Source organism: Ambystoma mexicanum, chromosome 9, assembly GCF_040938575.1.
Source record: "Ambystoma mexicanum isolate Mex_15411 chromosome 9, UKY_AmexF1_1, whole genome shotgun sequence".
NCBI lineage: Eukaryota > Metazoa > Chordata > Amphibia > Caudata > Ambystomatidae > Ambystoma > Ambystoma mexicanum.
In genome coordinates this window covers 1,432,583,601-1,432,600,150 of record NC_090931.1, presented here as the reverse complement: position 1 = coordinate 1,432,600,150, position 16,550 = coordinate 1,432,583,601, and the positions used below count along the sequence as shown (strand labels likewise).

Genomic DNA, 16,550 nt, shown 5'->3' with positions numbered 1-16,550 from the left:
TCCAGTGTTCAGTCCACTTGTATGAATTCCATGTGGTGACGGAAGTTTAGAGCATTGGCACACATGTACACATGACCCTGCTATTTTATTCAGCTGCTCCCAGGTTTGTTTCTCAAAGCCAGATCTGTGCTGCAAGCCTGGTTCAATGAAAAGCTGTGGCAGCCAGTAAATGACCTTCAGTTACCTTTGCTTTCTCTCAGGCTAATGCTTGAGGCCGAACACTGCATAGGGCCGCTATAAACCAATTGCTAGAGAAATCTTACCACTACACCACCAAACGTGACAAATTCCTGTCTGTATGTCGAGCTAAGCAATCGACCTAATGATTTCCAGAGATTTGTAAAGTGTGTCACCTACAATTGATGATCATCTCAAGGTGCACCTCTTAACTATACCACACTAACCAGCAACCATGCCCTTGCTGTAACCAGGCTCAATGCACCCAGGGATAATTTGGTTCATGGTGCACAATAAGTTTGTCATTCCTGACTTTGCTCTCTCTTCTTGTAGAGAAGGGAACAGAGAAGGAATACAATTCTGCACTGCAAATTCAGCTGTGGACAGCATCTCTGCTAGCAGGCTTATGTATAATCTCTTCCTAGTCTCTACTGCATGAGTAAAAAATGGATGGATGGATGGATGGTTCTTCACTGTAATGTAAAGCAATGTAACTGGGTCTTGTATAGCACTGTATAGTCTTGTATAGCACATTCTTGGCACTCTGTTCTGACAAAGAAAGACCCAGTGAGACAGAGCGCTTAGTGGGAGCGCAGGGAAAGGCAGAATAAGAAAGCTTAGCTGATGATGCCAGCACATCTGAAGTACCCAGAATCTCTGACCCGTGAGTTTCCACGTGAGTTGGGACATATGTGGTTTAAATTGTACCATAGTGGAGCCCTAGTTGATATGGTCTGTTGCATACTAACTGGATTTGCTGTATCAGCATGATTATGTCTGAATATTTCTTGGTGCGATATGAGCCAAGTTGAAGAATGGCACTTGTGTACAGGGTACTCTATGAATGGTTAGACCACTGCTAGGTGTGGTAGCAGGTTTTTTTGTGCAAAAGGTCATATGATCACGTTTATTGGGTTCCTGAATAGCGCAGACGTAGACTGGGTAGGGCCTGAGTGGGCAAGGCCCACCAAACATCTGTAAATGCCCACTCAGCTGCACTGTGTGGGCATTTACAGATGTTAATGTCACTGCGGTAGGGCCAACTGGATTAGGTTCAGCCCCACTTATTAGACAATCCTGGCTACACCTCTGGTGGGTAGGAAGATTGGTTGTTCATGGCAACGCTAATTGGTGACCGTGATGGTTGAGTAAACAATATCAAAGCATTCATGCTTGTTGCTGCACATAAGGATGTCTTCAGCTTCTGGTTTCAATGGGAATCTGATGGGACATCTTGGTCATGGCGCACAACTTATCTGTGAAATGCCTACAGTTCTTGGGTTTGATGTGGACCTGATATGACAATAAGGGTGTGAAATAGGTCTGATTCTGTCTGCATGTCTGTTTCTGTATTTCCAAGTTGAGCGACATTACCCTATTGGAAATAGTTTTTCTTTTAAAAACAGTTAATGTTTCCAAATGTAAAAATGCTAAGATAGGACCACCAGGGGGCGCGGACATGCAGGCAGCTTAAGCCTGTGTCTCCCTCTCCAGCGACATCCCGAAGAACAAAACAACACTTTTTTGGACCAACCCAGAGATGCAGTAGGCACTAAATCGTGGGCGAAGGTACCGAGGCGCCTCGTACGAGGTTTGAAGTAGAACCGCAGACGGTTTACGCGGAAACGCGGTCGGAGAAGTGGAACGCCCGGGGTCGTCACAGCCCCTCCAAAGATGGCGGACGAGTGACCGGAGCCGCGGAACGCCGCCCTTCGGAAGCGGACGTGAGCGACATCCTCCGCGGCCCTGACCCGCACCCCTGCCGCAGCCGGATCGTGGAGAAGAACACACGGTAAGGAGTGCGGAGGGGGGTGACGGCAGGCGGGTTAAGGGGAAAAGCTCTGCGGGCCCCGCTTGCCCCTCCCCCTACCATATGGCCTGAGAAGTAGTACGCGCATCATCGCGGACTGGCCGGGGACTGCGTACGCAACACGCGCAGGCAATTCACCAACTGCTCTAGAAGCTCCAGCAGGACCCGCCCAACGGCGGCCCCCGTGGCAGCAGACACATAAGCACAAGGCTGGAAGAAGCGCGCGGGTGGAAGACGCTATAGGGGCACGGCACAACAAAAGTAGTGAAATAAGTGAGAGGGAAAAAAAAAAAAAAAAAAAGGGAAAGGTGAACCTACGCGATCCCCATACACTTAGGCCAGTAACACATGGCAGCGTTGTTACTGCCGTGCCGCAAAGCCATCGCCACCTGTCACTGGACCACACTCTAGGAGCACAAACAGAGTAACGGCGGAAACAAGCCAGCCTCCGGAGGATAAAGCGCCGAGAGGCAGAACCAGCCATAGGTACCCTGTAGGACCTGGGAGCTCGCAACCATATACCGTCAGCAGAGACATTATCCGACCCAGGGAAATATCACGTGCATGCCACAACCACCGCGCAAACTGGACCCGGGCACCCTAGCAACTTTACGCGGGTTTAGTCGTCCACACGAAGCGATGGAGCAAATTGCAGTGCAGAATACCTCTGGGATACCAGGTAACGACCTTGACAGTGCCACAAAATCGGACATTCGTCTCCTTCTTGGAGAAATCAGGTCAATAAAAACAAGTCTCATGGAAACAGTTACTGATCTCCAGACAAAGATGGCCAAGGTGGAAGATAGGTTGGACGCTGTGGAGAATAACGAGCAATCAGGAGTCATAACCACCATGCAGTACGAGGCACGGCTTCAAGACCTGGAGCAGAAGGAAAGAGACATGGAGTCAAAGATGGATGACTTGGAAAACCGAGAGCGAAGATCCAACATAAGAATTATGGGCCTGGAAGAAACGCAGGGGGAAACCCCGTCTAGCCTGGAATGCAAAATAAAAGCCCTCATTCTCTCGCTCTATGACGGCGAAAGCCCTCCTGCGCTGCACTTCGACAGGGTCCATAGAGCAGGGGGCCCACCACGTGGACCCCGTTCAGTCCTTGTTAAATGCCACCAATACACGCAGAGGCAAGACATTTTATTAAAGGCAAGGAACAAGGACAACATAGACTTCGAGGGCTCAAAGGTTAGACTCTTTCAAGACTTATCAGCAATGACCCTGGCCAAGAGAAGAGGATGCCGGCCCCTAACGGGTTGGCTGCAGGAAAAGGGAGTTCGCTACCGCTGGGGGTACCCGTTTTCACTCTCCTTCGAGTATGATGGCGAGGAGTTCAGGCTTATCTCTATCGAGGAGGCAGAACGAGCACTGAAGCACATACAGAATACGGGAGCAGACACGAACTCTGATTCCAGAAGAGAACCAACTGGCCCAATGCGTGACCCAGCACTAAGACCACCGCGCCGCGGACGAGCACAATCTAAATGGAAATACAAGAAACTCAACACTCCTTGAGCGTCACTTACGGGACATAAAAGCACTGCTTCCTCTATGGCCTCACGTGGGAGCACCAGCCTCTAACCTTTTTCACACAAGTACTGTGTGCCAATGACTGTTTAGTAGTTTGTAATGTTGAAAGTTGGTCCAGGAACTAACATAATGCAGGTCCTGCACTAAGCAGGTCGCGCCAGTTGTTTATTTTCTAAATAATCAAAAAGCAATGTCGCTGGAGAGGGGTCTCTTTAGTGTGGCCCTTCCATAAAAAGGGCGTCTCATTTTCTGAAGTACGAGATGCTCTCGGCAGCATCTTGTAGGGGGCGGGGGGGAGGGAGGAGGGGAAACAAGCAAACCTACAAAACAGTAAAGCCGAAACATAGCACTACTTCACAAATAAGAGTAACTCTTCAACAGGATAACTACTTAAAACAAAATCAAGAAGTTACACCACTACACGAGTTACGTATGAGCAAGGCAGGGTTCAAGATTCAAATTGTACACAATGGCTAGAACTTATGGTGTTGTCTTCGGGTCCCTGAATGTGAAGGGCCTCAACTCCCCACAAAAAAGATCAATGCTAGCACGTCAATTCAAACAATCCGGAGTTGATGTCTTGTTTACTCAGGAGACGAAATATACCCAAGGGGGAGAACGTAAAATTGTGGGCAGGGACATAGAAAATGCAATATGGGCATCAGGCCCGCATAAGAAAGGGGGGGTAGGAATCCTGTACAGGAAATCCTTAGGCCTCCACATAGAGCACATACATAAAGATAAAGGGGGCAGATTCGTAGCTTTGAAATGTAGGGTGAGAACACGCAGGCTGACTCTCTGCTCCGTATACGCTCCAAACCAAGCCCAGTCCACCTTCTATGAGCCATTGTTCGACTTCCTGGGGGACTGGCGGGAAGGAACCCTGATTTGCGGAGGTGATTTCAATGTTGTAGCGGAGAGAGAAAAAGATTGGCTCTCAATGGCGCGCAATGTCCATCCCCCCAGCCACCTACAAGGGGACAGATTCCGGAGCTTGCTAAAAGAACACCACCTAATAGACTCATGGCGAACAACACACCCAGAGGAAAAGGCGTACACCTTCTACTCCCCCCCGCATCAGACATACTCGAGAATAGATTACTTACTGCTGGGGGCCGAGGAGGAAAGTGCCATCCTAAAATCCTCGATAGAAATCGTAGCCTGGTCGGACCACGACTTATGTACAGTAGATTTAGACCTAGGCCCTCTCCCTAGACCCGAGAGTAGATGGATGTGTAATGACTTCCTGTGTAGAGACCCGCTATTTAAGGAAGCTCTTACAGATGCTATCGCTGAATATTTCGAAACAAATGACGTAGACAATATGCCGCTTAATACAGTCTGGGAAGCGGGCAAAGCGACAATCAGGGGGATCCTCATGGTAGAGGGTGCAGCCAAGAAAAGGCTCAGGCAGCTCAGGGAGAAGGAACTGAGAACAGAGATAACAACTCTAGAGAAAAAACTGAGGCAGCTCCCACCACACAATGCAAACCTAATAAGTCAAATTAAAAGCCTCAGAGGGGAACTGAGAGATATATGGCAAGGCAAAGCACTCACACAGCTTAAGTATCTTAAGCAGAAGTTTTTTGAGAAGGGGGATAAGGCCCACACAATGCTAGCCAATCGACTAAGAAAACAAAGAGCTGAGAGAACAGTCCATAAAATTAACGATGAATCGGGCTCCCCTCTTACCGTACCACAAGATATAGTCAACCGGTTTGCCAAGTTTTATTCAGACTTGTATACGACAGAGGGAAACGAGCATACCCCGGCTATAGATCTATACCTACACACGCTCCCCCGACCACCAATATCAGAGGACCACCTGGGAGAACTGAACAATCCGATCACCACTCTTGAAGTTAGTAGAGCAATCTCCAACTTGAAAGCGGGCTCAGCACCGGGACAAGATGGATACACACCTGCCTTTTATAAAATCAATAGCGCCTCCTTGACCCCCTTCCTCACTAAATTATTTAACTCTATCCTGGAAACGGGCCAAGCACCTAAATCATTTACCGAATCCACAATAATTGTCATTCCTAAAGAAAGTAAAGATCCACTAGAATGCTCATCTTACCGCCCTATATCGCTCATAAATGTAGACGCAAAGATCTACACTGGCATTCTAGCAGCACGGCTAGCAACAGTCCTGCCCCAACAGATCCACACTGATCAGGTCGGGTACATAAGGGGGAGACAGGGGGCAGATAACATAAGGAAAACCCTGGATCTCATGGCTACACTTAGAGAAGCAGGAGAAGGCCCTCTCCTCCTATCAATCGATGCCGAAAAGGCATTTGACCGCGTGGAGTGGCCTTTCCTGAGGGCAGTACTGCAGTGGGCCGGGTTGGGAAGCACATGGATCCGGGGGGCCAATGCACTCTATCATTCTGCCCAAGCTAAAGTATCCGTCAACGGTATCACCTCGACATCATTTACGCTCACGCGTGGCACAAGACAAGGCTGCCCGCTGTCCCCCCTAATATACGCCCTAGTCATTGAACCACTCGCCCAATCCATAAGATTAAGCCCCCTGATACATGGAATCCCGCGGGGAGGAGAGGAATATAAACTAGCTATGTTTGCAGACGACATTCTGCTATACCTAACCAGACCCACAGAGTCCATTCCAGCCCTTTTCCGAGAATTATTTCGATATGGAGCCCTTTCAGGGTTCAGAGCCAACCTGCAGAAAACCATAGCGGTCCCTCTAAAACCCAATAGCGAATCCCTAGAACATCTAAAGGAGGATTGGGGGTTCCTGGTGCAACCTCATTCTGTGAAATATCTGGGCGTCAATATAACAGTTTCCATAACTGACCTCTTCGAAGCTAACTATGTCCCTCTGTGGAAAGCTATTCAAGCGGACGTACAGAGATGGACAAAGCTACCACTGTCCTGGGCTGCCCGTTTCACCTCTATAAAAATGAACGTCTTACCCCGTTTGCTGTTCCTGTTCCAGTCCCTACCGGTAATTGTCCCGCAGCCGTTCATGGCTGAGGTAAAACGTACGCTCCTAAGGTATCTGTGGGCAGATAAGAAACCCAGAATCCCTTATTCGACACTAATTCAATCTAAAGAGTTAGGAGGCATGGGGTACCCAGACTTAGAGGAATATTATAATGCATCCCAGCTCCGAGTCCTATCAGACCACCTTTGGGAAAACCCCGAAAAACAGTGGGTTGCCATAGAGAATGATATCTTTGCGCCGGTCACATTGGGAGATTGGATGTGGGTCCCGCCATCGGCAATGACCCGCAGAATAAAAGAGCACCCAGTACTTAAAGTCCTGTGGTCCCTGTGGCGTCCCTCCCGGGTAATGAAAGGAGTCACCACGTGGCCATCTCCCCTTAGTTTTATCTGGGCCCCTCCCATTTGCGACCTCATAGCAGAGGTGCGGCACTTTCAACCATGGCTCGACGCAGGATTGACAAGAGTGGGTCAGATGTGGAAGGAGGGCCTTTTTATCTCTTATGAAGAAGCACGAGAACCGATGCGAGGAAACGAAGTGACCCCCATGCTATATTTACAACTGCGAAGCGCCCTGAACGATGTAAGATGGGGTACAAAGTTAAAACGCTCCCTCACCCCATTCGAGCAGATACTAAGTGTACCCCAAACAATGAAGGGCTTAATTTCACGTATGTACAAAGCCCTGCTCACGAGAAGATGTCCGAAACGTCCCCAATCTGAGACCAAGTGGGAACTAGAGTTGGGCCTTACAGATCAACCAAAAGTCTGGGACACCATTCACAGAGCAGTGTGGTCATCATCTATATCAGTGCAATATAAAATGCACAATGCACGCTTGTTAGTAAGGTGGCACTATACCCCCCAAAGATTGTCGAAAATGTTTCACACCGCCTCTCCCCTTTGTTGGAGAGGTTGTGGAGAAACTAGCGATTATTGGCACCAATGGTGGAGCTGCCGGGAGGTGCAAACATACTGGAAGGAGGTCCTGGGCTGGATACATGACATAGAGGGAATATCTAGGAATTTAACTCCAATGCTGGTTCTGTTTGGAATAGAACCAAATGAGGAAGACTCTAATGTGATACTTACACATATGCCCCGCAATCTCCTCCTAGCAGCAAGGGTCTGTTTGACGATTAAGTGGAAATCCCCATCCCTGCCCACAAAAAATGAATGGGTTACCAAAGCACATGCTATTTATGAAATGGAAAATCTCACGGCAGCCATCCAAGAGTCTAAGAAAAATGTTCACATGATATGGCTGCCCTTCCTAGAATTTTACTCTCTGCATCGGGACACCGTGAGACGGAGTAACACGAACACACCACTGTGACCAATAAGACCAATACAGAAAACTGCCTTCGCCGGCTAGCATGCCCACGCAAGATAGCTAATAAAGTACAACTCAGGGCATCAAGCCCAATACGCAAACTCTACTACTGAAGTAAAAAGAAGTATTACACTTACTGTTAGTTAGGACATAAATACACTGTTATTGGGGAGCTACTTAGGGGAGGGAGGGGGGAGGAAGGGGAGGGGGTGGGGGAAGGGGGACAAGTATCAATTATTTAGTTATATGCTTGTCAACTCCAAGTTATCTTTCTTCTTCTTTTTCAATGTGCAACTGATTTCAGGAACAATTGGAGAGGCATGCAATAATGAAAAGTGTTCTGTATTACTTGGTACTTGTTGATGATGGAAAAAAAAAAAAAAAAATTAAAAAAAAAAAAAAAATGCTAAGATAACAAAGCAAGTGTTAAGGTTGGAACAATTGGACACTATCCACAAAACCAAACCAACACTGCCAAACTTTACATCACTCTATTTAGCGTTTTAATCATTTTGTGCATCTGTGGTGTTTTGTATATAAACATTCATGAAACCACTGGGATTGTGAATTATTGTTAAATGTGTTATATTTGGTAATTTGCAAAGGATGCTGGTGCAAAGTCTATACATTTGGGTACACTTGGTAAATAGGTTTACTTTATTTTTATTGAGATTTATGTTAGAATCTGCATGAAGTTGCGCTGTTGTGCAACAGTCCAGCATATTTGTTTTATTCGTGTACTGTGTTGTATTTTGTTAGGTATGTGCATAATATGTGAATGTGATATTTTGTTATATATTTATACGTATTTTACTGTTCGCACTTGTTGGGTGTTTTTAAGAGAGACATGTTGAATTGTTGTGTTATAGGATTGACAATTTGGTGGCTGAAGTGTCGCGACAAGGAATGAAGAGACTGACCAAGTGGTGCCATGATGATTGCTATACACTTTTATTCAAAAGAAAGATAAACCGATCTGTTCTTAACTCTAATGGGATTTCCCTACCTAAAGTAAAGAAACTTGGGTGCTCGTCAGGAAGTCTGTGTAAGTCCAAATCAAAAGGTAGCATCCCAGTAAAAAAGGTGTTGCTACAACAGACCAGACAATAATTAAGTTCTGGTTCTGCTCGTGATCCAGGGGAATGGCTCCCTTCTCCTGGATGTAAAGACGCTAAATTGTCTCAAAATAAAAGTTCCAAGCTTTCACACACACACATGCTCTTTCAGCAAAGCTTGTAATTCCTTTACTGAGGTTTTTGACCCTTTTGACTTCCTTTATATTCTTTATTCTGTCACCACTGAGACGATGAAGATGCTCCCTGAGTCCCTATTTACTTCCAGCACCATGCTTCTATGGATGGAACTGTACAGGGAATTGGACTACTAAGAGATTCACTACTTTATCGGCTGCTTGGTGTCTTACAGTCTCACATCTTCCTGTCTCCCTCGCAGACTTCTACCTTTTCCTGTTACCTTCTCCCTGGTAACTCTTCACCAGTTTTACCTTGCGGGTCCACTTTCTCTACTTCAACTTCTTCTTTCATGTTACTTTTACGGCCTGATTCTCTACACAGCCAGTTATTGCTTCCAGTCTCAACGTAGTTGTCCGACCCCTCGGTCTGCTCAAGACCGGTCACGCCACCACCAGACTCTTGCACTCTCCACACATTCGACTATGCGACTCTGCTGTATGCTATAGTAGGCGGTCTCAACACTGTTGTGACTACAGGTTGCTCCACCACCTTTCTCTCTTTCCAGGTTCACTGAGCTGGTTCCCAACCGACTCGTAAAACGCTTGTCGGGCGTCGCGCTGCTTCTTTATTCAACTTTGGAGAGATGTCTTGCTGCAGTCTTCTGAAGCTCAAGTTCAGGCTTATGTGCTTCGATGCGGCTCCCTCGGTTGCCATGTTTCCTTCTGAATGTACATCAGCTCCCTGCATACCAGAACCGCACGGCCATTGCCGGATGGGTCAGACGATAACGAAGAACACAGTCCTTCTTTGCTGTTCAGATTAAATAGCCGGGACGACACCAACGTAACGTGAGTCCAATTGACAGCAGCTAATTGAGCATTCTCTCCACTTGATTATTGCATTCTCAAGCTCTTCTTAGTCCCTGTACCTATGATATCAGGATGGGGTAATATTTTACAGTAGCACACAGTTTCGGACTTGAGCTTTTGAGTAGAATGTTCCAGCATTAACATGACCTGCAGGGTTGCGGTTTAAAGAGGCTGTATCCCAATCGCGTCCTTATCCCTGGTCGAGGAGTCCCTCTCTGAGATCCTCCCGCATTGTTACCAGCCCTTGGGGGACTATTGGTTAGCGGCCTCACACTGTTGGTTTAGTTGTATGTACAGTGGCTAATGCATGGATTCATATTTTAGAGTGTGAGTTAATATTTTAAAAACACAGGTCAATGTGCAATAATTGTTTCACCCTTAATGTTGGCATTTCCAATTTTTGTAGTCTTTACATTGTTATACTTGGTAAATATATATATATATGTAAGTAATAACAAACAACTGCACAAATAATTTTACAAACCTCTTCAACGTCCCCTCGAACTCCCTGTTACTCTTTCCCCCATCACTCCCCCCAAAACAAGGGCATTTATCCGGTTAAGTAAATCACAGTGAGAATATGTCTTAAGGACCCCCATCCTGACCCATGAAACTTCTTGTATGTCTTTCCTCTGCTTCTTTCAATATCTCGGCACCCCAAGTTCCTCTAAGGGATCGTCTGGCATGTATTGCGTTACGGACGGCAACCCCACACCTGTTGAACCGTGGAGCCACTCTCATTACCAACTGGATAAGCACTTCCATCCCATGGATGCGTCTGGCTACAGTTACCCGCTCACTTCGACCCAGGACCTCTGTATTGTTCCATGCCTTGGCCAGCACCACTCTAGCTGTTAGAAGGAGGTTTTGTACCAAATGCCCCACCAATACCTGTTCACCTCCCTCCTCTTGCAGCCCAAAGAATACCAACAGGGGAGTTTGAGGTCTGTCCAGCACATCCAATTCCCTTATCCAGGACAAGACCTCCTTCCCTAAAAGCTGCACCTTCGAGCAAGACCACCAGACATGCCACTAGATGCCCTGTGCACCACATCCCCTTCACCAGCGTGGATCTACACACTGGTACTTTTTCGCCAAATGAACCAGTGGTAGTTGCCATTTATGGTGTACTATTATAATATTGAGCCTATGTTGCGAGGATATTGATATCGTCTTCGTAGACCGACACATTAACCTCCAAGTCTCGTCTGCCAGCTCTCCACCCAAGTCCCTTTCCTACTGACAACTAACCCTAAGGTCCTGCCAAGGGTCAGCCTCCATCAGCGCACAGCACATTTTTAAGATCCGACCCCTTTCTGTCCCCCCCCCCCCCCTCGATCAGGAGTTTTTCAAAGACGATGAGCTCCCTTGATAAATTGTTACCCCACTCCTTATCCATCAGTGCTCCCTTCAACCTGAGAACCAGGAAGGTGGATTGCTTCCCCATCCCAAGAAGCTCTTCCAGTTGTGGGAGAGTGCAGTATTCTCACTTTTCCCACATCGGGCCTCCCTACTCAGCCCAGCCTCATACCATTCCTGGTATCTACTCTGTTCTGGTATGTGGCATGTGGTCCCTTATGGGCAGTGCCCATAGGGCACTTAGAGGACATGATGACAGCCATCTCGTGTCCACACGTTTCCTCCACAGCTCCCAAAGCACCCTCAGGTAACATGTGCATCAGTATTCTATTTGAAAGACCACCTTGTGGCACCCAGTGCAACTCCTTAAAGGGTAAGTGGGAAAAGAACCTCGTTCTCGAGGTCAACCCATTGCTTGAGTGCCAAAGGATCCATGAAGTCCACCAGAACCCTCAGTTCTGCCCCACGGTAATAGGTAACAAAATCTGGGAGGCACCCCCCCCCCTCGTGTCCCAAGGTTTAACCAATGTGTCAAATTCCATCCTCGTTTACGCAGGGTGTCAGGGAAGGATTTTAGCACAACCATGGGAAGCATTTGGAACAGGTGTAAGTAGCTCAGGAGTATGTTCATCTTGATCATGGAAAAAACATTGATTTTTGAGAAGTTAACAAAGTGTCTCCCATAGTGCTCAAGCTCTGTGGCTATCTCTGGCACCGTTCCAATAGGATCTTAAAAATAAAGGAGCAGTGCAACTCTGTACTGGACCCTCCGAACCTGGATACGCTCTATGCTTGGGTTCCCCCGCAGGCAGGCGCGAAGCTAAAGATTCCATTACCAGCGCATAAAGCAAGCGATAAATCGGACAAGCCTGTCTCGTACCCCTCCCAAGCGACACCACCTCAGACTGCACCCCATTTAACTGGAACCTCGCTGTTGGCCCGGAATACAGCATCCCAATTCACCCCGCCCACCGCAGGCCAAAGCCGAACTTGCTCAGGATCAGCATTAGGAAGGTCCAGTCCACTCGATTTGAAGGCCATTTCTGTGTCCGTTGCCAATAGAAAGAAGTCCCTTATTTTGTCCCTTGGATGCGCCATCAAGTTGAGGATCTTCTGCAAGTTGTCCGTTCCTTGTCTATACCTCACAAAACCCACTTGGTCCGGATAGTACAACTTCCAAATGCGACGCCAGAATCTTGGTGAAGATCTTGGAATCTATATTCAGCAAGGAAATGTGCCTATATGAGGAACACTGCGCAGGATCTTTGCCTCCCTTAAGAATTTGCCACTATCGGTGCTCTCAAGAATGACCCTTGGGGCACTCTAGAGTGATTGAAAAGCTTGGTTAGGAATGGAGCTAGAACACCTTTAAACGTTTTATAAAAGGACAACAAACCATCGTCCCCAGATACTTTACCAGCTTTCACACCCTTGATGGCTTGGGCCACCTCCTATTGGGAGACTGGGCAGTTGAGGTCAGCCACCTCCTCCGTCAGAACCTGGCGATCTACCATGGCTAAATACTGGGCCATTTCACTCTCCTCCATTGGCGCATCCGGTCAGCGCAATGAACCTCGCCTCCTGTATAATCATCTTGACCCACCTGTCGAACTGTTATTTCCGAAACCTGTGCGCTAACATGGCCTCTGTCTTGAACCCATGCTAGTAATAGTTTTGCTGAACTCCCTTCAGCATTTAATGGACCTTGCTGTGACCACGCCAGTGTCTCCATGTCCCCCTGCCTGTCTTCGCAGCCACCCTCCCTCTCCATTCCCCCTGACCCCCACCAGTGTCTCCACGTCCCCCCTGCCAGTGTCTCCACATCCCCCCCCTGCACCCGCCAGTGTCTCCACGTCCCCCTGCCAGTGTCTCCATGTCCCCCCTGTCCCCGCCAGACTCCATTTCCCCCCTACCCCCTGCCAGTGTCTCCATGTCCCCCCTGCCAGTGTCTCCATATCCCCCCCTGCCCCCTGCCAGTGTCTCCACGTCCCCCCTCCCCCCTGCCAGTGTCTCCATGTCCCCCCTGCCCCCACCAGTGTCTCCATGTCCCCCTGCCTGTCTTCGCAGCCACCCTCCCTCTCCATTCCCCCCCCTCTGTCCTTTTAGCCATTGGCACTTAGTCCTACCACGTGTCTCTCGACCTTTGTTAGGACCTTGTCTGTCCCCCCTGCCCTCCTTGTCTTCTCCCCACCTTTTCCCCTTCCTGATCTATGCCTGTCACCGGACATTACAGGATAGTCATTTGTTTGTCCCTCCCATTTTCCCCTCACCTACCCTCCCTTTCCTCTTGTTTTACTCATGCACTACATCAATTGTCGTCAGACATAGTAATGTTCCTGCTTGTTTTGTTCCCATTTTTCTTTCCCTCCCCCTACCCCCCCCTTATTGTTTCAGCACTTGCACTATCAGAAATGTCGCCAGGCCTATTACGATAGTTATTTCACATTCTGAATTGTATCAAGGGCTTGAAAGAATGTAATTTGTTTTCTCCCATGTTCTCTCCCTCCTTGAAGCGCTTTGAAACACATTGTGTATAGGCGCTATACAAATAAACAATCAATCAATCAACCAAGTTCCCATAATGCCTGGCCTCTATCCCTGAGTTTAGCGACAACTGCCCCCCTGTCGCTCCCACACTAAGCTACTCCCGCAGGCCCGCATTCTCCTCCCCCAACCTGACCTCCATCAATCCCCAGATCCTCTTGACTTTGGCTACCTCTGCCATCAGCAAACCTCTGGCAGTAGCCTTTGCCCCTCCAAGACCACATTCAAATCAATCTTGCCTGTATCATTTGTTGCAAAAATTGTTAAATTCCTCTCTGAGGAAGTCCCAGAACAGGTGATCCCTAAAGAGAGCCATCTTCTTCCCTTTGTCGAGGCTCTCCCTAATGAACCTCCATCTGGACTGCCTCATGGTCTGATCAGCCCACCACTGAAACTCTCACCCCTGTACCAGATGCTCTGTACCCTTACGAATCAAGAGGTAGTCCCCTTAAAGATCACATGGGGATGCAAATAGAAGGTAAAGCCCCCTGGCTCATTGTGGAACTCTCTCCAACTATCGCACCAACCATAGAGGACCAGCCACTCATGAAAAAGGCATTAATTCTTAGTCTTCAAATGCTTTCCCTGGTCTGCCCGGCCACACCAATCTAGTTGTTGGTCTCTTATAGTATTGAAATCCCCATCCAAGACCCTCAGCCCAACTTTCCAGAGATAGCAGCGCCTCTTCCATGAACTACCAGGGGCCCTGATTTGGTGCATACAAGGTGACCACAGTCGGAGTCCTCCCCTGCAGCTTACCCTTCACCACCAAAAGCCTCCCCGCTAGGTCTCGTTTCACTTGAGCCTCTTCTAGTTGAAGCCGTGGATGGAAGAGAATACCCACCCCCCCTTTTCTTGGCCCTTGCAAATGCCCAGTAGCACTGACCTATAGATCTCCCAGGTATTTTAGCTGCCTCGCCCTGTTGAAAGTGTGTCTACTGGATCATCAATCTAGAAAAACCCCTGTTGTCACACAGCGACCTTAGTGAGAGAGTTGAGGCCCTTCATGTTAAGTGTAGCTACCTTAAGAAACGCCATCCCCTCATTGGACGTATGTTCCTAGTCCTATGATCTTGACCCACCATAGATGGATACTACAATCCCCCCCTTGATGCATCTTCTTCCCCTTTTGTATCAGGTATCCCTGCCCCCCCTGAGTCTCCTCCCTACTCCCCCACAATGAAGAGAACCCCATAGCAGGGGTCCTCAACAAAGGCCTCTTCCCATGTAGATGCCAGGAACACGGCCACCCCTTGATATTTCTACTCCACCTTGTATCACTTGTGTCATTCCCCACTGTGAGGCAGAAACCTCTGCAGTTCACTCTGGGACCACTGCAAAAGATTTAAGACTACAGGTGTTTGGCAGTAAACCCACTTGATAGCAGTCTGTACCACACAGATTCACTTGGTAGCTGTGGCTGAGCAGTCAGACTTCCCTCAAGAAGAGTTAGGCAGTATACAGAGTATTCACAATAGGTCAAAAGAACACAGTAGAACAAGTAAACGCTGACCAGAGCTTGGTGTAAAAGAGATATCATTATTTATTTAAAACCACATCTAGAAAAACACACAGGCACTAATAGTAAGCAATTCAAAACCACGGTCACTAAAAGATATACACTCCCTTAGAAGAATTTTAGACAAGTCTTAAGTAAAGCCCCACTTATTTTCAGACAGCGGTGAGCGCTTAACGTAGATGGCACTCTAATAATTTGTTTTAAAAGGGAGAGAAAAGCAGAGAATAAATTGAAACAGATCCCAACACTTTTTCACGAACACAACAAGAGAGGAAGGCAAAGTAACACCGTGAGTTTAGAGTCAGTAGGCCGAATCCACTTTAAGGGGATCAAAACGAAATGTGTCCAAGGTCACACGGTTGCAGTGCACAAAAGTCTTGTAACGGTTCAAAAAGGAGTTGGACCAAAGAAAGGGACCAGTTAGGTCATGGCGGCCAGCCCAGTCGGTTAAGGGGTTATTATTACCTTGTAGCAATCTACCTTAAAGTGGTGAGAATACTCCAGCGGGGGTAGTTGTTCCTGGCAGCGGATGCAAGTCGGTGCTTCGTCCGGGGGAAGAGAGGATCTCGTCGGGGAGGAAGACAGGAGTCTGTTGCACTGCCAGGGAAGAAACCAGCCGCGGAGTTCTCAGGTAAAAGGAGCGGTCCTTTTATTTGCGGTCCAGTGGTAAGTGGCTATCCGGTTGCCGGGGTGCTTGGCACGGGCAATTCGACCACAAGACGGTCTGGGGTGCGAAGAGAAGAAGGTAAACTGGTTGTGCCCACCAGTCAGGGAAAGAAGCCTCTCCAGCCGGGAGATCTTCTCTGTCGTCGGGAAGTGGTGAGTCGGTTCCGCAGGGCTCCACCGGTGGTGTCGTCGTGGTAGGTCGGCTCAGCTTCTCCCTCGTCGGATTCTCCGGTCCTGTAGCGACTTCTGAAATTCCAGTCCCCAAAGCCCTGCTTTTATGCAGCACACCCCCATTCACTCAGCCTAGCTGTCAATCAAACATGCTAAGTGGTGAGCCGGCCGGCTCACCACTTGAGCCAATCACACAAGAGTGCTACTTGAGTTACCAATGTAACTCAGTCCAGGGTGCCTAAACCCCCTCCCACACCCCATGTGGTACCCAGACAGAGTGGCACCACTTTTGGAGGCTTCTGTGGGGAAGCCCACCAAAAAGTGGAACAAAGGGCTCGACTTGGGTTGGAGTCACAGAAGAGAACACAAACGCCATTTTAGAATCGAGTCCTGG

The 16,550-nt window shown here is 48.2% G+C and overlaps 1 protein-coding gene across 2 annotated transcripts in view; it reads left to right on the top strand.

The window, feature by feature from the left end:
* Window positions 1–16,550, top strand: part of ZNF142 (zinc finger protein 142) — a 210,403-nt gene that overhangs the window by 142,155 nt on the left and 51,698 nt on the right. The window lies entirely within an intron of this gene.